The following is a 21,937-nucleotide window of genomic DNA, read 5'->3' on the forward strand; positions in this document are numbered from 1 at the left end:
ATTCCATATGAATCCCTCACGGCCCCCCAAACCCCCACAAACGTTTTAACCACATCTTGACCCTTTCATTTCCTCTACCTTTCTTGGGGAGGAGTTAGAGAGGACACTGACCTTTTAGAAGCAGAATTTATTCATAACTAGAGGTTATCCATCAATCCTGCTAACTCAGTGTCCCCGCCCCAACACCATGGATTTGGTTATTCTGTGCTCAGGCTCAAGTGAGGTTTGTGTCCCTGGTGGAAATGCAGAGTATTTGCTAAAACCTGTGGTGGTTAAACACTTAAGTCCTTTTTCAAAGAATAGAGAAAGCATTCATATTCCTCCCCCACCCCCTGCACGATCCTCCCCCCTCCCTGGTCTCCCTGGCTAAGCAAGATGTTTTAACCTTGGTGAGTCTCCGTTTCCTCATTGGTGGAAAGGAATAGAGGTCTATCTGGAGCTCTCAAATCCTTCTAGAACCATCCGATGCTTCTCTGATGTAATCATCAAGCAGGCTTGGTGGAACCTCTCATCAGAAGGTGGTATGCAGAATCGGGAGGCTCCAGACACCGGATGACATCTTAGCCCTAGCATTCTCCTGATGGGAAAACTGAGGTCTTGCAGGGTGAGGTCATCTCGGGCAGTGAATCACTGGCTCGGCTGTGTCAGGAACCCACGCCTCCTACCTCTCCCCAGGGTAGAGGCCTTCTGGGGCACTGGGCTGCCAGGTACCTCTCCCTGTGAGGACAATGGGAGTCATATCTACTAAGTGGCACTGTCCATGTGTGAACTCATTTAACTCCCACAGTCCTTCATTTTCCAAATGAAAGCCACCCACAGAGGAAGGGATGGTGGCCTAAAATCTGCGTGATTAACAGCTCAATTCCTATTTCGATTTTTCCCCAAGTCTACTCATTTGAGAACTTGTCTTATGAATTTTTAAAAAATATAACCTGTATGACTATTATTAGTATTATTTGTGTGTGCAGGTATTGGAATTGAACTCAGGGGCTGGGCACTGTCCCATAGCTTTTTGGCATTCTACTTCCTGAGCCATATCCCCACTTTCAACTATTTGGTGGTGAAGCATAGGTAAGAGTTTCACGGACTTCTACCTGGGGCTGGCTTTCAACCTTGATTCTCATATCTCACCTCCTGAATAGCTAGGATTGTAGCTTGAGCCACCAGCGGCACTTGGCTTCATAATCTGCTTTTTGTTCTTTTTCTTTTGGTTGTGGGCTTGAACACAGGACCTTGGCACTGTCCCTGAGATTTTGTGCTTGAGGTTAATGCCCTACCACTTTGAGCTACAATGCTACTTCTGGTTTTCTGGTGGTTAATTGGAGATAAGAGGCTCAGTGGATTTTCCTGCTCAGGCTGGCTTTGAAACTTAATCCTCAGATCTCAGCCTCCTGAGTAGCTAGGATTAAAGGTGTGAACCACCAGCACTGGGCCATAATCTGCTTTATACTACTATTTACTTAAATTTTCCTTATTTAAAAATATTTTATTAACATATTTTAGTTATGTGAGTGGTGGGGTTTGTTGTGACATTTCCATATGTCCCTACAATGTACCTTGAAACCACCCCCTCTATTTCTTTTCTTTTTTTTTTTAAGTTTATTTACAAGTTTCTTCATAGTTTATGTCTACACAGCCATCAAACATCACAAAACTTTGGCCATCGTTACTGCTGTGCATTGCTAGCACGTGACCATCCACGTGCGGTAATGAGAAAGGTCCATTGTCCTCTTCCACAGTTCCACTTTATGAATCAAGGATTTTATCCAACCTCACACTTGGAGAGAGAGAGAAAAGAATTTCCCCAAAGCTTTCACAAAGAAAGTTAATTACATCTGCTTCATCGCCTTTCCCTTTTAGAACTCATCTTTCCAAGTCTCTTTCGACAATTCCAATAGGTCTAATTGTTCTATTTTAATACACGCATATAAAGTGCTTTGATCATATTCACTTTATTCATCCTCTGTTTGCCTTCCTCTGTTCCCACTGGTAGCTGATGCAGTATGTTATTTTACTGTGACGTATGTTTTTAGAGTAGATTTATTATTTCCTTTCTTTCTTTCTTTTTCTTTTTTTTTTGGTCGGTCACGAGGTTTGAACTCTGGGCCTGGGGGCTATCCCTCAGTTCTTCAGCTCAAGGCTAGAGCTCTACCACTTAAGCCACAGCGCCACTTCCGGTTTTCTGGTGGTTTATTGGAGATAAGAGTTTCACGGACTTTCCTGCACCGGCTGGCTTTGAACCATGATTCTAAGATCTCAGCCTCCTGTGTAGCTAGGATTACAGTTGTGAGTCACCGGCGCCCAGACTTCTTTTTCTCTTTTCCTGTTTTAGGTCTGATTCCAGGACTCAAACTCTGTATCTGATGCTTTTGCTCATTGGCTGGTGCTCTAGCAACTTAATCATGTCTCTAAGCCCTGATTAATATTATTATTGTTGTTATTCTTATTTGCAGAGCTGAGGACCAAATTCAGGGCCTTGTACTTGAGCTAAATCCCCAATCTTCTGTTTTTGTTTTTGTTGGTCATGGGGCTTGAACTCTGGGCCTGGGCGTTGGCCCTCAGCTCTTCAGCTCAAGGCTAGTACTCTACCACTTGAGCCACTTCAGGTTTCCCAATCTTCTGATTTATTATTTTAAATAAATTTATCCTTGTTTTAAGCAAAGGTATCTATGATAGTGAGTTTGATCTATTAAATTGCATTCTAAATATATAGAAAATATAATTATGTAAATTTAAAAATCCTTAGTTGGTTGCTGGTGGCTCATGCCTATTGTTTTAACTATTCAGGAGGCTGAGATCTGAGGATCTCAGTTTGAAGCCAGCACAGGGAAGAAGGTTCATAAGACTCTTATCTCTCCAGTGAACCAGCAAGATGTTGGAAGTGGAGCTATGGGTTAAGTGGTAGAGTGCTAGCCCTGAGTGAAAAAGTTAAAGGGAAGAGTGTGAGGTTGTGAGCTCAAGCCCCAGTACTGGCATCCTCACTCAGTCTCACACACACACTTACACTCACACACACTCACACACACACATACAAATATACATATATATATTTTTTTTTTTTTTTTGGTCGGTCGTGGGGCTTGAACTCTGGGCCTGGGCGCTGTCCCTCAGCTCTTCAGCTCAAGGCGAGTGCTCTACCACTTGAGCTACAGCGCCACTTCCGGTTTTGTGGTGGTTTATTGGAGATAGGAGTCTCACGGTCTCTCCTGCCCGGGCTGGCTTTGAACCGCGATCCTCAGATCTCAGCCTCCTGAGTAGCTAGGATTACAGGCGTGAGCCACCAGCGCCCGGCACAAATATATTTTTTTACAGTGTTGTAGATACAATCAAGGCCATAGACTTACTGGGTAAGTGCTCTACCACTGAATTACACCTCCAACCCTACAATATTGTTTATGTTCTCTTTGAATGCCTTTTCATAGAAAAATTTTTTTTGTTTTTTTTGTTTTTTTGGGTCCGGTCATGGGGCCTGAACTCTGGGCCTGGGCGCTGTCCCTTAGCTCTTCAGCTCAAGGCTAGCGCTCTACCACTTGAGCCACAGCGCCACTTCAGGCTTTTTTTTTTTTGCTTATGTGGTGCTGAGGAATCGAACCCAGGACCTCTGGCATGCAAGGCATGCGCTCTACCACTGAACCACCTTCCCAGCCCCTTCATAGAAAAATTTTGTAATACTGGTTTTCTATTTCTTTTCAAAATTGATGAATAAAGATTGTATGTATTTCTTCTATTTTGATTTGCATATGCACTGTGGGATGGCTAATGCCACTTGTTTAACATGCTCATTACCTCACATACTTACCATTTCTTTGTTCTGAGAACACTAAAGCCTCCTCTCTTACACAATCTAGTGTCACAATATAGTAGGAGATACACTATACACAATAGTAGACTGTATAAATAGAATCACAGTGCACAATAGATCTCTTCAAAGAAGTCTACCTCCTGTCTAACTGATACTTTGTGTCCTCATTTCCAGCCCCTTGTAACTACCATTTTACTCTTTGTTTCTATGAGGTCAGCTTTCTAGACTCCACATTATAAGTGAGCTCATGTTCTACCCATTTTTCTGGGCTTAGCTCATTTCACTTAACATAATGTTAAACATAATGTCCTTTAAGTTCATCTGTGTTGTCTCCAGAAGTCATAGGATTTTTCTTTCTTTCAGGCTGAATAGTATTCCAGTGTGTATACATATATGGATACATACATACACATATAATTTATATTCTTACTAACAATGAAGTTCCCCTTCCCCACCCCCGCATTCTTACCAACATTTATTATCTTTTGTCTTACTGGTACAAGTATGATGTTAGAGCCGTGTGTGGTGTGTGTGTGTGTGTGTGTGTGTGTGTGTGTGTGTGTGTGTGTGTGTGTTTGGGACTTGAACTCAGAGCCCGAGGACTATCCTTTAGCTTTTTGCTCAAGGCTGATGCTCTACCACTTGAGCCACAGCTCTACTTCCAGGCATTTTTTTGTTGGTGGTGTTAATTAGAGATAAGAGTTTCACAGAGTCTCCTGTCTGGGCTGGCTTTGTACCATGATCCTTAGATCTTAGCCTCCTAAGAAGCTAGGATTATAGGAATGAGCCATGGTGGCCAGCCACAGAACCACCATTTATTGAAAACACTGTTCTTTCCACTATATTTTTCTTAGATTCTTGGTTAAAAAAAACAAACCAAAACAAACAAACAAAAAAAAACAAACCAACCAGGGGCTGGGGGTTTAGCCCAGCGGAAGGACGCCCACCTGGCGCACGCAAGGCCCTGGGTTCGGTCCTCAGCCCTGGAAAAAAAAAAAAAAAAAAAAAAACCAAGCAAACCAAAAAAACAGTATGGTACTGGTAGTCAATTTATTTGTAGGATCTGTAGTCTATTTTCTTGGTACATGTACATTTATGACTATACCATTCTGGTTTTTTTTTTTTTTTTTTTTTGTCCAAGAAGTGGGGCCTGAACTCTGGACCTGGGCACTGTCCCTCAGCTCTTCAGCTCAAGGCTAGCACTCTACCACTTGAGCCATAGCACCACTTCCGGCTTTTTTATTTTCTGCTTATGTGATGCTGAGGAATCGAACCCAGGGCCTCATGCATTCAAGGCAAGCGCTCTATCACTGAGCCACCTTCCCAGCCCTACCATTCTGTTTTGATTATTGTAGCTTTGTAGTAGATTTTGAAATCAGGCAGTGTGGTTCCTCTAGCTTTGTTTGCTGATCAAGATTGCTTAGGCTGCTGGGTGCCAGTGGCTCATGCCAGTAATCCTAGCTACTCAGGAATCTGAAGACTGGGGGAAATCACAGTTGAAAACCAGTTGAAGCAGAAAAGTCCATGAGATTCCATCTCTAAAACAGGCAGCAAAAAGCTGGGCTGGAGGTGTGTCTTAAGCGGTGGAGTGCCAGCTGAGTGAGTAGAAGGTCCCGAGTCAACCTCTAGCACTATAACTCTTGCCTAATTAAAAAAGAAAACTGTATTGTCGTATCTTCATTTGATTTAGTTTGTGACAAGTTGTTTTGGTGGCCAAAAAAAATATGAAGAAAATCAAGCCTCATACAAATCAAATGATTGTGAGTATTCTTTCATGCTATTATACCAAAACTTGATAGATCTTAAAATTTTAGTTGGAGAAATTTATATCAGTGATGTTTTAGCACTCAGTTACATTGAAATTTATTCATCTGTCTTCCGCTTGGACTGAATCATTTATACACGCATGATTTGGTACCATCATGAGTTGGTCATGTGGAAAATATTTTGTACACTGAGTTATGCAGCTCTTCTTGGCCCGTTTTATTAAATGATATAAAAAACACTTTTGTTAATACTGTCATCCTTCCTAGCAGAAAAGAGTACATTTTAGGGAGCAGTCAGACTCAGACGAACATTCAAGTTCTCTAAAATTATAATTATACTGAAACTTTTCCATTGATACCAAATATGATCAGCTGGACTGGGAAGGTGGCTCAGTGGTAGAACGCTTGCCTTACATGCATGAGGCCCTGGGTTCAATTCCAGCACCACATAAGCAGAAAAAAAAAAAGCCAGAAGTGGTGCTGTGGCTCAAGTGGTAGAGCACTAGCCTTAAGGTGAAGAGCTGAGGGACAGCGCCCAGGCCCAGAGTTCAGGCCCACGACTGGACCCAAAAACAAAACAAAACAAAAAAACCAAATATGATCAGCTGTTTAACTTAAAGTGGTTAACTTGCTTATTACACTTTTTTTTTTTTTTTGCTAGTCCTGGGGCTTAAACTCAGGGCCTGGGCACTGTCCCTGAGCCTCTCTCTGCTCAAGGCTAGCACTCTACCACTTGAGCCACAGCACCACTTCCAGCTTTTTCTGTGTATGTGGTGCTGAGGAATTGAACCCTGGGCTTCATGCATGCTAGGCAAGCACTCTACCACTAAGCCACCTTCTCAGCCTATTTACACTTTTTTGTGTGTGCGTCAACTCTGTTTTTTGTGTGGGGCGTCAACTCTGGGACTGGGGGCTGTCCCTTACTCAACTCTTCAGCTCAAGGCTAGCGCTCTACCACTTGAGCTACAGCGCCACTTCTTGTTTTCTGGTGGTTTTATTGGAGATAAGAGTCTCACAGACTTTCATGCCTGGGCTGGCTTTGAACTGGTATCCTCAGCTTTCAGCCTCCTGAGTAACTAGGATTATAGGCATGAGCCACTGGCGCCTGGCCTATTACACTTTTTTAAAAAATATAATTTGGGGCTGGGAAGGTGGCTCAGTGGTAGAGCGCTTGCCTTGCATGCCTGAGGCCCTGGGTTCGATTCCCAGCACCACATAAGCAAAAAGAAAAAAGCCGGAAGTGGCGCTGTGGCTCAAGTGGTAGAGGGCTAGCCTTGAACTGAAGAGCTGAGGGACAGCGCCCAGGCCCAGAGTTCAGGCCCCACGACCAGACCCCCAAAAAATAAATAAATAAAAAATAAAAAATATAATTTTATTGTTACTATTAAGGAATTGTAGAGAGGGGTTACAATTCTATGTCAGGTAATGAGTATAATTCTTCTTGGACATTTGTCTTCTTTTTTTCCTCTTTCTTTCTTTCCTTCTTACTTTCTTTCTTTCTTTCCTTCCTTCTTTTTCTTCCCTCCCTCTCTCCTTTCCTCTCTCCCTTCTTCCTTCCTTCCTTCCTTCCTTCCGTCCTCTCTCTCTCTCTCTCTGTCTCTCTCTCTCTTTCTTTCTTTCTTGGTTGTGGAGCTTAAATTCAGGGCCTGGTTCCTGACCCTGAACTTTTTTTCCCTCAAGGCTACTGCTCTACCACTTTGAGCTACAAGGCCACTTCTGGTTTTCTGGTGGTTAATTGGACATAAGAGTCTTGTAGGCTTTCTTGCCCTGGCTGGCTTCAAACCATGATCCTCAGATGCCAGCCTCCTGAGTAGTTAGATTGCCAGTGTGAGCTACCGGCGCCCATTGTACTTGTACACCCAGCAAAGATGCTTTTTGTGTGGGGTATAACTGTTTAATGGGCAGAGAGCCTTATTTTAGAGCAATGAAAATGTTTTCTAATGGAAGAAGTAGTGCTTGCATAACATTATGATCATACTAAGGTCCACTGACTTGTTCACTTTCAAGCGATTAACATTCTTTCATGTGAATTTCAGCTCAATAAAGAAATTAAAAGAAGTGCTTTATTTATATACAATTCTCACTTTATCATACAGAATAATGATATGACTTTATTTTGTGCCAGTAATGGAGCTTAAACTTGGGACCTTGTGCTAAAATGAATTATATTCAAAGTATAAAGTTAATAAAATAAAAAGAAATTTGTTATTCCTTCCTTCCTTCCTTCCTCTCTCTCTCTCCCTCTCTCTCTTTCTCTCTCTCTCTCTTTCTCTATCATGGGGTTTGAACTCAGAGCCTGAGCACTGTCCCTCAGCTCTTCTGCTCAAGGCGAGTGCTCTACTGCTTGAGCTACAATGTCACTTCTGGTTTTCTCGTGGTTTATTGGAGATAAGAGTTTCACAGACTTTCCTGCCCAGGCTGGCTTTGAACTGTGATCCTCAGATGTCAGCTTCCTGAGTAGATAGGATTACAGGCATGAGCCACCGGCGCCCAGATCTTTTTTTTTTTTTTTGTCAGTCATGGAGCTTGAACTCTGGGCCTGGGCGCTGTCCCTGAGCTCTTCAGCTCAAGGCTAGTGCTTTAGCACTTGAGCCACAGCACCACTTCTGGTTTTCTGGTGGTTAATTGGAGATAAGACTCTCAGGGACTTTCCTACCTGGGCTGGCTTTGAACCATGATACTTAGATCTCAGCCTCCTGAGTAGCTAGGATTATAGGTGTGAGTCACCAGCACCCGACTATGTTACTGCTTTCTAAAAGCTATTCTTCAGTGAAATTGATATTTGGTTTGCTATAAGTCCATGTTGGTGACAAATACTGTGGTGACAAGTACAGATGAGACAGACAATTGCTTTGAATTGTGACAGTGTGTCAGCAGTTTTATCATGACTGCTTTTGGGCCATTAGTGAAATATCAATATAATACCTAAACAGTAGTTTAGCAAACTAGTCATTATATTTCTGGTGAGTACTAGGGCCTCCTGCTTGCTAGCTTGGCACTCTCCCACTGGAGCCATAGCTGCAGCCTTGCCGTTGCTGGTTATTTTTGAAAATGGAATTGAGCAAACTTCTCTGTCTATGCTGGCCTCAAGCCTTGATCCTCTAGATCTTGGCCTCCTGAGCAGTTAGGAATACAGTTGTGAGCCACTGTTACCTGGCTAATGCAAATAGCTTAGTAATATTATTATAAAAATAGTTATGACTCATATAGGTCTGTAGGTATCTAAGGACAACACTTGGAGGGCCATTGCTCTACACTGAACTGGAATTGAATTGATTCCATTCAGTGGCAAGGGTGCAGTGAAGTGCCTGGAAAAACCTTGGAAGATTCTGAATCACTGAAAGTGTGATTCAGTTCTAGTGTCTGTCTGCTCCTGGGAAAGATCTTTCTTCAAGTCTGAAAGTCATAGCTAGTCCTGTGTGATGGATGCTTTGAGAGGCAGAGGGGAAGCTGGGACATTGCAAGAGTTTGAGGATAAGCCACACAAAAACCGCACACTGCTGTAAGTGACTTTTATCATTCAGCAGCAGGACCGTGCAGTGGGAAGTCAGCAATTTTAGAGACTGAGGGAACCTTGCCTTCCAGAGGCACTGCGTGACTCTGGGCCTCTTCACTCTCCATCAATCAGCCTTTCCATCTGTCTTTGACTTCAAACAGAAGCCTCAGAGAAAAGCCTACTTCAAAGACACCCTGAGCAGCTGGCAGACCATTTTTCAGTTTTGAATGTGGCAGGAGAACAAGGCTGAAAGGACAGCAGGAGAAGGAGAGGAAGGTCAGGTGGGAAGAGCGAGCCCTTCATTATGAGAAATGGGGCCATAAGAAATAACCTCTCAGCTGGGTGCTGGTGGCTCAAGCCTGTAACTCTAGACACCCACGAGGCTGAGATCTGAGGATCATGCTTCAAAGCCAGCCTGGGCAAGAAAGTCCATGAAACTCTTTATCTCCAATAAACCATCCAAAAGCCAGCAGTGGAGCTAAGGCACAAGTAAGCAAAAGAATCCCCCAAAACCAAAACCAAACCAAAAACCAAAAAATCCCTAACCAAACCTTGAGCAAAAAAAGCTAAGGGACAGCAACCAGGGCCTAAATTTAAGCTCTAGAACTGGCACACACAAAAAAGGAATAACACCTCCAAAACTTGGTTGGTTTTCCCTCTCATTCTGTTTCTTGTCTTCAGACACAGTCACAAAGATCCTAAACTACTGCTTTAGTTTTGTTTATTTTGGCTGGTACCAGGACCTTGAACTTAGGACCTGGTGCTCAGCTTTCTTGTTCATGGTTGGTGCTCTATTACTTGTACATACATCCAGTCCAGCTTTTTTGTTTTTTTGTTTTGTTTTGTTTTTTAGCCAGTCATGGGCCTTGAACTCTGGGCCTGGGCGCTGTCCCTCAGCTCTTCAGCTCAAGGCTAGCACTCTACCACTTGAGCCACAGCACCACTTCTGGCTTTTTTCTGCTTATGTGGTGCTGAGGAATCGAACCCAGGGCCTCATGCATGCAAGGCAAGCACTCTACCACTGAGCAACCTTCCCAGCCCCCAGCTTTTTTGTTTTGCTAGATAATTGGAAACTGTCACAGCTTTATTTTGCTTGGGCCGGCTTGGAACCTCCATCCTCCACGTCTTGGCCTCCTGAGTAGGTAGGATTATATAGAATGCAAAATGTCTTCAAATCTGTTATCTCAAAAGTCCCCTCCCCAACATTGTGAGGTGATCAAGGCAGTGATAATGATCATTCAGAGCAATGAGGAAACTGAGGCATAGTAAAAGGAAATGAGAAAGTATGTGAGGTAGGTTCAAATTTAAGTCATTGGACTAAAATGGGATACCAGTGTCTTATGCCTGTAATCCTAGTTGCTCAGAAAGCTGAGATCTGAGGATGACAGTTCAAAGCCAGCTCAGTAAACAAAGTCCATGGGACTCTTATTTCTAAGTAACCATCAAAAAGCTAGACATGGAGTTGTGACTCAAGTGGTAAGAAAGCTAAGGTACAGTTCCCAGACCCTGAGTTCAAAAACCTAGTGCTGGCAAACACACAGAGTAGATTGATCTGCAGCATCAAAAAAAAAAGAAAAGAAAAAAGTTGAGGTTGTTGTCAACCTCATGGCCAGCAAGAGGCCACTATTGGGCTTTACTTCCTGTAAACCAAGGTAAAAAGAGAGACCCAATCAGCTACGTAATTATCAAGAAGGAGGAAGTCACTAGTTTCTCTGAGAGTAAACCAAAAGTTTTCCTAATGTTGACCTGTGATGCAATTTCATACTCGAGATTTTATTTTAGGTGTTAGTACTGCGGAGCTGTGTCAGGGACAACACAGTCTTTTGTTGTAAGCTGGGTTCAGGTTTGAATTTTGTTTTTATAAGTGCAGCTATTCTTTTTCATCTCCAGATAACCTTTCAGCTATAACACGGAGATAAGATAATAGCATCTATTAGAGTTGTGAAGATTTAATTAGATGAATTGTATAAATAATGTTATCCCTTAGTTAATCAGAAAACTTGGCAGTCTATTCCTCACACAATTTTAAGTGTAGGGGGCACAGTGATAAACAAAAAAAAAAATCCTATGTTTAAGGAGCTCTTCTATTGCAGTGGGGGTAGAGAGACAATAAAATTGCAAGTAAACAAGTAATTTCAAAACATACATCAAAAAGAATATCTCAAATGCACGAGTAGATTTCCTTTGACTTGTTCTTGCAGTCATCTTCCAGAAAAGAGGATAATATTAAAATGCAGTGGTAGAAAGTGAATCTGTTGGGGGAAGGGAAATAATGCTCCATAGGAAATATACTCATTATCTTACTCATGTAACTGTAACCCCTTTGTACAATATCTTTGCAATTAAAAATATATATGAAGAAAGTGAATTTGTTAGGACCTAGGATAATGTAGTCTGGGAACAGAGGTGGATTTTTGTAGGCTGTTTTATTTTTATTTATTTATTTGGGTCCGGTCGTGGGGCCTGAACTCTGAGCCTGGGCGCTGTCCCTCTGCTCTTCAGCTCAAGGCTAGCGCTCTACCACTTGAGCCACAGCGCCACTTCCGGCTTTTTTCTTTTTGCTTATGTGGTGCTGAGGAATCGAACCCAGGGCCTCACATATGCAAGGCATGCGCTCTACCACTGAGCCGCCTTCCCAGCCCCTGTAGGCTGTTTTATAAGTCACATTTTTTTGTTTGTTTGAAAACTCACACCTCTGTTGTGATTTTGGTTAAGAGGTGGAGGCAGTTTGAACTTATATTCTGAGTATAACCTCCAGTATACTATATTTATTTATATATGTTATATCAGAATAGAGATGATTTATTTATTTATTCATTTATTGCTGGTACTGGGGCTTGAATTTAGAGACTGGATGCTGTCCTTTAGCTTTGTGCTCAAGGCTAGCATTCTACCATACCTCCATTTCCAGCATTTTGGTGGTTCTTTGGAGGTAAGAGTCTCAAGAACTTTCTTGCCTGGATTTGCTTTGAACTTGTATCCTCAGATATTAGCTTTCTGAGTAGCTAGAATTATAGGTATGAGCCTCTCATGCTTCAAATTATCCTGATTGTATCTGCAGATGAAAGATTCTACTCACTATTGATCTTTTTTATTGGGAAGGTGGGTGAACCCAAGTCCTGACCACAGCTATAGAGCTAGAAAAAGTAGCTTTCTAAAAACCAACTTGAGCTGGGTGCCAGTGGCTCATGCCTGTAATCCTAGCTACTCAGGAGGCTGTGATCTGAGAACTGCAGTTCAAAGCCAGCCTGGGCAGGAAAGTCTGTAGGACTCTTATCTCTAATTAACCACCAGAAAACCGGAAGTGGTGCTTTGGCTGGAGTGGTAGAGCACTCGCCTTGAGATGAAGAGCTGAGGGACAGTGCCCTGGCCCAGAGTTCAAGCCCCATGACTGACAAAATAAAATAAAATAAATAAAAACCAACTTGAGAGGATGGGTGTGGTTGGGATAGATGGGGTGGGTTGGGACAGATGAACCGGGTGACACCTGCAGGGTGTTGGTGCTCGGCCTGTAATCCTAGCTACTCAGGAGCCTGAGAGATGTAAGGATTGCAGTTTGAAGCCAGCCTGGGCGGCGAAAGTTCGTGAGCCTATCTCCAATTCACCACCAGAAAACCTGAAGTGGAGCTGTGGCTCAAAATAGTAGAGAACTACTAGCCTTGAGCTGAGAAGCTCAGCGACAGAGAGCCCCAGAGCCCAGGTCCTGAGTTCAAGTCCAACAACCGACAAACAACAACAACAACAAGAAAAGAAAGGGGTCACCCTGATCAAGATGCATTGTACTCACAAACTGAGAAATTGAATTAAATCCTATTGTACAACTACTTAAAGGTAATAATAAAGAGCAAATAATAAAAGTTTAAAAATTGGTAGTACCACTTTTGGTTTTCCTCTTTTGTTTTTTTCAGAATGGATTTTAAAAATATGACACAGACTAGTAATACGAGGGAGGAGGTTCATTATGGCATTTCCTCAATTGCATACAATGTATTCTCATCAGCCTCTGTCTCTGCATGTGTCCCCACCACAGCCCCTCTTCCTAAAACAATTTCCACAAGTTTCATACACGACAACAAACGATTTCCACTGTCTTTATCCTCATTAGTCTTCCCACCCCCACACCAGAGTCTGTTTGGTTTTCCTCTTATTTGTCCTTTTCCATTCTCGGCTCATTTTCCAGTTGTCTATCTTTCTTCCCTGGCTGAGAAGAGTTTCTCGGCAGCCCTGGACATTCCTAAGGGTTGGAGCCCCGCCCACGTGCAGGGTGGGCGTGACATCAGGCCCCGCCCCCTACCCGCTCTGCGGCGGCCCGCCCCTTTTTCCTCCGGACCGCCGACTGAGCGCCGGAGTGTGTGTGAGTGCGCGCGCGTGCCCGCTCACGGCCCGTCTCAGCCTCGGGAGCGCGCTCTGTGTGGCCGCTGCCGCCATGTTGTTGTGGTTGTGAGAAGGCGGCGGCGGCGGCGGCGGCTGAGGAGCAGCCGGACGAGACGCTCCAGCGGCCCAGGCGCTGCCCCCCGCCAGCCCTGGCCGGGAGCCTCGTGGGGTGGCGGAGGAGGCCGTGCTGTGGCGGGCCTCGCCATGTCCTGCCGCCCGGTAAGAAGCTCATCCCCGAGCCTCGGTGGTGGGGAGCCGCTGGCGTTGGGGCCGGCCCGGGCTTGGCGGCTGTCACCCGCGGAGGGGGGCGGCGGCCGGGGTCGCGGCGCGGGTGGGAAGGGCCGGAGGGGTGGGGAGCGGGAGCCCCGCCTGGGCTCCCCGGTGGGGAGTGAGGGTGACCCCGCGGCGCGGGGGAGGCGGGGTCCCGGGCCCGGGCGGCCTGCTGGGACCCGGCGCGGACGAGCCCGTGCGGAGCCCCCCCACCCCCCGGGAAGGTGGGCGTGCGCCCCCCTCGGCCCGGCCGGGGCCTGGGCGAGCCCAGGACGGCGAGAGGCCGGGGGGTCGGGGCCCCGCGGCTCGACGGGGACGAGCCGTGCGGGGTCGGGGCCTGGTGGGAAGGAGGAGTGTCCGCCTGACCACTCCTCCGGGGCATCCTCGAGACCTGGCGGCGAACTTGGGCGAGAAGGATGGCTCGGGGCGGTGGAGGGAGCCCGGGGGGGGGGGGTGGGTGGGGGGGTGGGGGACACTGGCCGAGCCGCTCCGCCAAAGGTTACAGTGTTATTTCTTGGGTAGAAATTGTACTTGATGGATTGTATCTCATGACCCATAAGATGATACTGTTGGTTGTTCTTTGGGGCTGGAAAACTCAGGTCAAAATTATGGGGTAGATTTGATGGTCACTTTAATAGGCCCCTCTGGAGTCTGATAATCATCGCACTTGCGAGTTTTGTACCTGGCCTACTGTTAGACATTGATGTCCCAGATGCAGCGTTTGAATTCTTATTGTTGTAGTGTCTTGTCCACTCTGTGTTCTGATCTCTATTTTTCATGTATATATCATATATATATAAATGTCTGGACACATGTATATATTCATTCATATTTTGTATATTCTCTCTGCACATCTTTTTCATATATACATATATATATATATTCAAACTTCTGTTTGAAGTTCAACTTCTCACAGTGTAAACAGTGATGCCATCAGAGGTTGTAGTTGAATTACAGATGATTTTTTTATGTGAAATGTTTACCCTTAGTTCATGGATTGGTGACCAGGCCTTCACCTTTGAGTAAGCAAGAGACCTACATGATCTCTCTTAGTTTTTTCTTGGAGACCAGGTAAGGTGTGTTAGGTGGCCAAAATAAATCTAGCACATGTGTTACTGTACTAAATTTAGAGGGTCTTAAAATTTTGGATTGACTGTCTATTGGACCTACTGCCCTCACTTTCAGGTGACCAAGAATAGTTCTGGTAGCCAGCACGGTGATGCCACCCCATTTGTTAATTACAAGCCATAGAGACTTAACTCAGGTTTCTTAGTTTGTAGGGCTGCCTGGTTAAGTGGTTACCTACTGAGAGGCCATTCATTAGAAATATTCCATTGATTCCTGAGTGTCAAGCAGGACCTGGTGAATTAGTGGTCAAATCATTAGAATGCCTGTGAGGAAATTAGATACTGCTTTAACTGCAAGTATGTCCACAGATAATAAGGACGACTTCAGAGGAAAGAAGCAGAGGTCCACAAAAGAGCCTACTGCAGTGCTTCCCAATATTCCAACAGCATGGTGGTTTTTAAATCTTCTGACTCAGGTTTCTAGTAAAATGGTGGGTAGGATGGGTGTGTTAAGAGCCATTTGCGACCTGGGTTGTGAACCAGGAAGGTGTACTGCAGACTGTGAATAGTTCTTGAAATTTGCTCCAGGCTTTGAGGAGTGGTAAAATCAGTTTAGAAATCTACTTTAAGTTCTCCTTAATACTTTCTGTGGCAAAGTGGAATTCTGAGGTACCAAAGGGAGTATTCATGTTTTAGAGAGTGTGTGGTGAGGGTTATTAGAAGTTGAGAAGAAAGTGTTCTTATAGTTGTGTAGGATAGAAAAGGAGTTTGGTAAATATCCTGTCATATCATGGAGGAGTATTTTTATAGAGGTGCACCCGAGTCTCTTTTATTTCCTGATGTCACCGGTGCTTAACATAGTTCTCAGCCATTCTATGCCTGCAGATCTTTTTTGAGTAAATGATTAGTATTGTTACAGAAGACGAAGTAGTTAGGGGAGTTGATAGCAGCATTAGTTATTAAAAGCTACTTGAGGGCTGGGAAGGTGGCTCAGTGGTAGAGCGCTTGCCTTGCATGCATGAGGCCGTGGGTTCGATTCCTCAGCACCACATAAGCAAAAAAAAAAACAAAAACAACTGGAAGTGGCGCTGTGGCTCAAATGGTAGAGATTTAGCCTTGAGCTGAAGAGCTGAGGGACAGTGCCCAGGCCGAGTTCAGGGCCCACAACCGGGCCAAAAAAACAAAACAGAAAACCCACAAATAAAAGCTACTTGATACCTTGCACTTGATTAATAAGCCATTTTCATTTCCTTGCTTGTAACTTCTGATTTTTCATTCAAGAGATTCTGTTTCTATAAAGACTGTCATTCAGGGGCTAGGAAGTTGGCTCAGTATAGAGTGCTTGGCTTGCATGCATGAGGCCCTGGGTTCTATTCTTCAGCACCACATAAGCAGAAAAAGCAGGAAGTGGCACTGTGGCTCAAGTGGTAGAGTGCTAGCCTTAAGCTGAAGAGCTGAGGACAGCGCCTAGGCCCAGAGTTTAAGCCCCACGACCAGCAAAAAAAAAAAAAAAGACTGTCATTCAGTACTACCCTGTCGCTAGTTGTAGTTTTTTTTTATTTTATTTTTATTTTTTTATTTTGTCTGTCGTGGGGCTTGCACTCCGGGCTTGGGCGCTGTCCCTGTGCTCTTCAGCTCAAGGCGAGCGCTCTACCGCTTGAGCCACAGCGCCACTTCTGGTTTTCTAGTGAGTGGTTTATTGGAGATTAGAGTCTCACGGACTTTCCTGTCCGGGTTGGCTTTGAACTATGATCCTCAGATCTCAGCCTCCTGAGTAGCTAGTATTACAAGCGTGAGCCAGTGGTGCTCGGCTCTCCTACTTTTTGAGTTTTAATGTATTTAACATTTTTTTGGGTGGTTATTGACCGACCTACCTTCCTTCCTTCCTTCCTTCCTTCCTTCCTTCCTTCCTTCCTTCCTTCCTTTCTTCCTTCCTTCCTTCCGTCTGTCCTTCCTTCCGTCTGTCCTTCCTTCCGTCCTTCCTTCTTGTTTGTCAGTGGTGGGGCTTGAATTCTGGGCCTGGGCGCTGTCCCTCAGCTCTTCAACTCAGGGCTAGCGCTCTACCGCTTGAGCTACAGCGCCACTTCCAGTTTTCTGGTGGTTTATTGAAGATAAGAGTTTCACGGACTTTCCTACCCGGGCTGGCTTTGAACTGCGATCTTCAAATCTTAGCCTCCTGAATAGCTAGGATTACAGGCGTGAGCCACTGGCGCCCGGCATTTTTAAGAATTTCTAATTACAGGGTTGGAAGTATGGTTCAAGTGGTAGAACGCCTTCCTAGGAAGGCGCTGTTTTCAAACCTCATTGTAATTTGTATTATGTAATTTGGTTTTGGTCTCACAGATAGGTGAATCTTCTTATTTAAAAGAAACAAAGGACACTATGTCTTGGGTTTTGCTTTTGGATCATGGATTTTATACGTTACCCAAAAGTGCTCTGAAAATTTGAGTACATGTTGCAAGTATTATGCAGAAACAACATGCTTATGCTGTTGTAACTCAATGTTGAAATCAAATTGGGTTTCACATAGGGAACTTCATAATTTGGTTTGAAGCCACAAGACTAAGAATGGTTTGGGAGAAGTTCGTGCAAAATTATATGACTAGTTGCTTCTTACAGACCACCCATTTCTGCAGAATTTATATCTAATTTTATGATCAGTGAGACATTGATTTAAGACAAAATATGAGATCATATCCATATTGGTTTGAACTAGGACTCAGTAATTTTAGAGGTTACCAAAGTTATTAATATGTCATTGCTATTTTTAATCATAATTTGATGATACTAATGCTGGTATGCTTTTATCTTTTGTGCTGTATCAAGAAACTTAGTATAACTCCCAAGTTCATATTTGTATAAGATGTTAAAAATGAAAATAGTTCTTTTAGAGAGAGTCTTGCTATTTAGCTTGACTAGCCTTGAGTTTGAAATTCTTCTTCAGCCTCTTCAGTGCTGGGATTAGCACTTTTGCTATCATGTCTGGTGTGAAAATTGTTTTAGTACAGACAGTGATAGACCATAAGTCATGAGTTCAAGCCTAGGTTGTGCTCCTCATTATCCCTTTTGTTTCTGGCAAGCCACAGGACCCTCCTGAGCTCTCATTAATAAAAGGAGGAAGAGCAATCCATTTCACAGGGCTGTTAGGGAAGATCAAGTGGAATGGTGTATATGGAAAGCAATTTAAAAATGTTAAGAGGATGGCATTAGAATTCTGTTGTATTAAAATTCTGTTTATTTTCTTGAGTTTGCTTGTGAAATGGTGGTAAACTTGGTGCAGCTTGGTACATGTCAAATGCAGAATTACCTAAGGTTACTACTAGGGCATCAGAAAGGTTTCCTTTCCTTTGATCTGCTCTGAGAAACCTTTCAACATTTGCATCTGCTAATAGTGTTGCAGGGATCTGGGATATCTTTTGTTTGTACCAAGGTCTTGTAGTTGGAGTGGGCTTGCTACATTTCACTCATTTTCTCTATGTTAGAGCTCTGGTAGAAGATGCTCAGAACAAGGAGTTTAGCACAATTTGTGTCTTAGAACTTGTTTTAGAAGTTTTAGAGCTGTGTTTTCTAAATGGCAGGTGGCAATGTCATGTCACAGGATAATCAATGTGCTTTGAAAAACAAGTATTCAGAAACAGGCTTTGAAAAGAATATATCAGTGTATTGCATTTGGTACAAGTAACTTGATTGGGAACCAGTACTTGTTTATTGCTTTTTTTTTTTTTCTTGCCAGTCCTGGGGCTTGAACTCAGGGCCTGGGTTCTTTCCTGAGCCTCTCTTTGCTCAAGGCTACTACTCTACCACTTGAGCCACAGTGCCACTTCCTGCTTTTTCTGTTTATGTAGTACTGAGGAATTGAACCTAGGGCATCATGCATGCTAGGCAAGCACTCTACCACTACGCTACATTCCCAGCCTATGGCTTTTTAAAACTATGTTTATGTATATGTACAGGTTCTGGTATGAAAATGTGTTTTTCTTATGGTTGTTAAAGCATCAAAAATAGTTTAGGGACATGGTACTTGGGCATTGTAGGTAGAATAACTGTCATAAGATAGTGAGGCATGGGGCTGGGAAGGTGGCTCAGTGGTAGAGTGCTTGCCTTGCATGCCTGAGGCCCTGGGTTCGATTCCTCAGCACCACATAAGCAAAAAGAAAAAAGCCGGAAGTGGCGCTGTGGCTCAAGTGGTAGAGTGCTAGCCTTGAGCTGAAGAGCTGAGGGACAGCACCCAGGCCCAGAGTTCAGGCCCCACGACCAGACCCCCCCCAAAAAAAAGAAAAAAGAAAAAAGCCGGAAGTGGCACTGTGGCTCAAGTGGTAGAGTGCTAGCCTTGAGCTGAAGAGCTGAGGGACAGTGCCCAGGCCCAGAGTTCAGGCCCCATGACTGGACCCAAAAAAAAAAAAAAAAGATAGTGAGGCATAAAACAAATGAAAAGCCAGGAGTAAAGTTGTGAAGTTTGGGTATAGTAGAACTTTTGTCTTCATAGTGAAATACTTCATAATTCTGTTATATATTGTAAATTTAACCAACAGAGCACGTAAACTTATGCTAATATTCCTAAGTATTCTCTTCCCCCTTGAGATGGAGTACTTCATAACAGAGATAGTGTCTTGGTACTCACCACTATAAAATATCATTTTGGATATAGGTTCAGGTTTAGATCAGTTATATATCTATTTGAGTGCTTGTACAATGCTCAGAATGAGTCAAGTGGTAAAGTGCCTGCCTACCAAGAGCAAGCCCTGAGTTCAAACCCTAATTTTGTGCGTGCACGTGCATGTGTGCGCGCGCACGCACACACACACACACACACACACACACAAATTATACTTTAGAGAGCAGTTTGGTTATAACATATCTCTGTTCTTTTAAGAGTTTAGATCTTGGAGTCTGAGTGAGTGAAGAGATGAATAATTGCTACTTGCTTTTCTTTGCTTGCAAAGAACCACAATTAACCTGCCACTCTATTTGGAAGAGCCTAAGCCTATAACATAAAAAAACAAGAAACAAAAAGCAAAAAAAACTTTCTTGAGCTGCAACTTTCTATGGTGAATCTTAGATTAAAAGTTAACATTTAGTAGGTTGTTTTTTACTTGACCCCCTTCCTCCATAATTATGAAATCAGGGAAAACTGCTTTAGTACTAGAAAAAATAAGAGACTTATTTTTTTATTTCTTACCCCATTATGGAGAACTTTTCAGTTATTTCGTAAGGGTCATTGTTAGAGAAAGATAATAATAAATAATAATAAAATCTTAGAGTTGTGAAAGGAGATTATAATTAAGCAACTTGACTGCTTATTTTTTGCAAGCTAAAAGGAACGAGATAATTTGTGAGGAAGATGATTGCTGTATACAGTGCTTTACACAAAAGCTGAGATTGCCTTTTCGTTTAGGTAGTATGATTTATGAACTATTTTCACTTATATCTTCTTAGATCACCACAAGAATTTCAGGCCATCATTTATCAGGGATGTTGTGTTGTAACTTGTTTAAGGCTCTGAGTCTAGGATGTGACATCATATTTAGAGTAGATTGAAAACTCAGCAAAAGTAGGGACTTGGTGTCTGTTCAGTTTCTCACTCCCTAACACTTCTTATACTGCTTGGTGCATGGTAAGCCTTCAGTATTTAGGGAATGTTTAACTCTTACATTTACTTACTTACCTAAATGTAAATAAAGTATAGTGGAAAGCTACATACTTAAATTTTAACAGGTTAGGTTCTTTCTTGTGATGTGCAAAGAAAATATTTTTATGAGAGAGGTCACTAATTTTAAATCAACCTTTCAGGTATATCTTTAGTTTCTCTTAAGGTATTTTCAAGAGTACAAAAAAGTTAATCCAAAAGAGAATAGTCTTATGAGAAAAGCACCAAATTGTAACACGCAAGCACTTCTTCATATGTATATGAAATAATGTACATACTGAAACGAACTCTAAAGATAAGGAAACAGGAATTTAATTTGTCTGATATACCTCGTATATAGTGTATACACGTGCACATCTGAGGGAAGGTGGGGGGAGGGCTCAGAATCTGGGAAGGAGTGAAAATGTGAAGCAGCTGGGCCCGTCAGCTGCCCTGGACATTGATGAAAGTGAATCAAGCAACTCATGGGCAGAGATGGGAGGGAGAGAATGAGAGAGAATGAGGGAACAGATGATCCTAAGCAAAAGGAAAGAAAGGTACTTATTGGGGCTGGGAAGGTGGCTCAGTGGTAGAGCGCTTGCCTTGCATGCCTGAGGCCCTGGGTTCGATTCCTCAGCACCACATAAGCAAAAAGAAAAAAGCCGGAAGTGGTGCTGTGGCTCAAATGGTAGAGCACTAGCCTTGAGCTGAAGAGCTGAAAAGCTGAGAGACAGCGCCCAGATCCAGAGTTCAGGCACCATGACCAGACCCAAAAAACAAAACAAAAAAAGAACCTATATGAAAGAAAACATACTCCATTTCTAGATGTTTAAGAAACATTTGTGCTAGTACTAGGTCTTGAACTCAGAGCCTAGCACTTTCACCTGGCTTATTTTGCTAAGGGTTGGCATTCTATTGTCCAGTTCCAAAAAACAGGCAAGTTATACATGAATGGAAATCAGAATGGTGATTGTCCTTGGTGATGAGGACAAATGGGACCATAGAGGTAACTATTAATGTTGTGTCTTCCTTTAGACTGTTGGTTTTATGTGTTCAGTTTAAGAGAATCATAGAGTTGTATATTTAGACATAACAAATTTTTTTGTGTATGTTCTATATCTTACTTTACACCTCCCCCCAATACTTTACTTTTTTTGAGATAAGGTCTTTTTATGTTACCTAGGGTAGTCTTGAACTTCTGGGATCAAGTGATCTTGCTTTAGCCTCCTGAGTAGCTAGGTCTACAGAAATGTGTGTACTCCTGTGACATAGCATCTGGATTCCAAAATCAGAATTCAGTCAACTGAATTTGTTTAAATTTAGCTGTTGCTAAAACATTTCCTCTTCTTGTATTCACACATGAATATGTTCAGTGGTAAGAACATTTTATCCTTTTTATTAAGATTTATAACAAAACAGTGGATAAGACAAATATAAACTTAATTTTTAAAATGATTTAGTTGGTTGTTTTTTGATGTGTAAACCTTAATCTTCTCAGGAGGGAAGGCTATACATTTTGTAGAGAACAAAGCTGAC

At 43.1% G+C, this 21,937-nt stretch overlaps 1 protein-coding gene and 1 long non-coding RNA gene across 3 annotated transcripts in view; one reads left to right on the forward strand and one right to left on the reverse strand.

Moving 5' to 3' along the window:
- Positions 1-1,736: 1,736 nt before the first annotated feature.
- On the reverse strand, positions 1,737-20,431 carry LOC122097155. The gene is made up of 3 exons (XR_006145484.1): positions 20,421-20,431; positions 13,359-13,361; positions 1,737-1,867 (listed from the first exon to the last, which is right to left on the reverse strand). It is a non-coding gene; the product is annotated as an uncharacterized LOC122097155 (long non-coding RNA).
- The window catches only part of Mtmr3 (myotubularin related protein 3), a 113,233-nt gene continuing 104,905 nt past the window's right edge, over positions 13,610-21,937 (forward strand). For both annotated transcript variants that reach the window (XM_042667627.1, XM_042667628.1), the window contains exon 1: positions 13,610-13,657. The gene's annotated coding sequence lies outside the window, so the exon portion shown is untranslated. The remainder of the gene's footprint in view (positions 13,658-21,937) is intronic.

This window comes from Dipodomys spectabilis, unplaced genomic scaffold (assembly GCF_019054845.1).
Source record: "Dipodomys spectabilis isolate Male_0828 unplaced genomic scaffold, ASM1905484v1 ptg000416l, whole genome shotgun sequence".
In the NCBI taxonomy this organism is placed as follows: Eukaryota; Metazoa; Chordata; class Mammalia; order Rodentia; family Heteromyidae; genus Dipodomys; species Dipodomys spectabilis.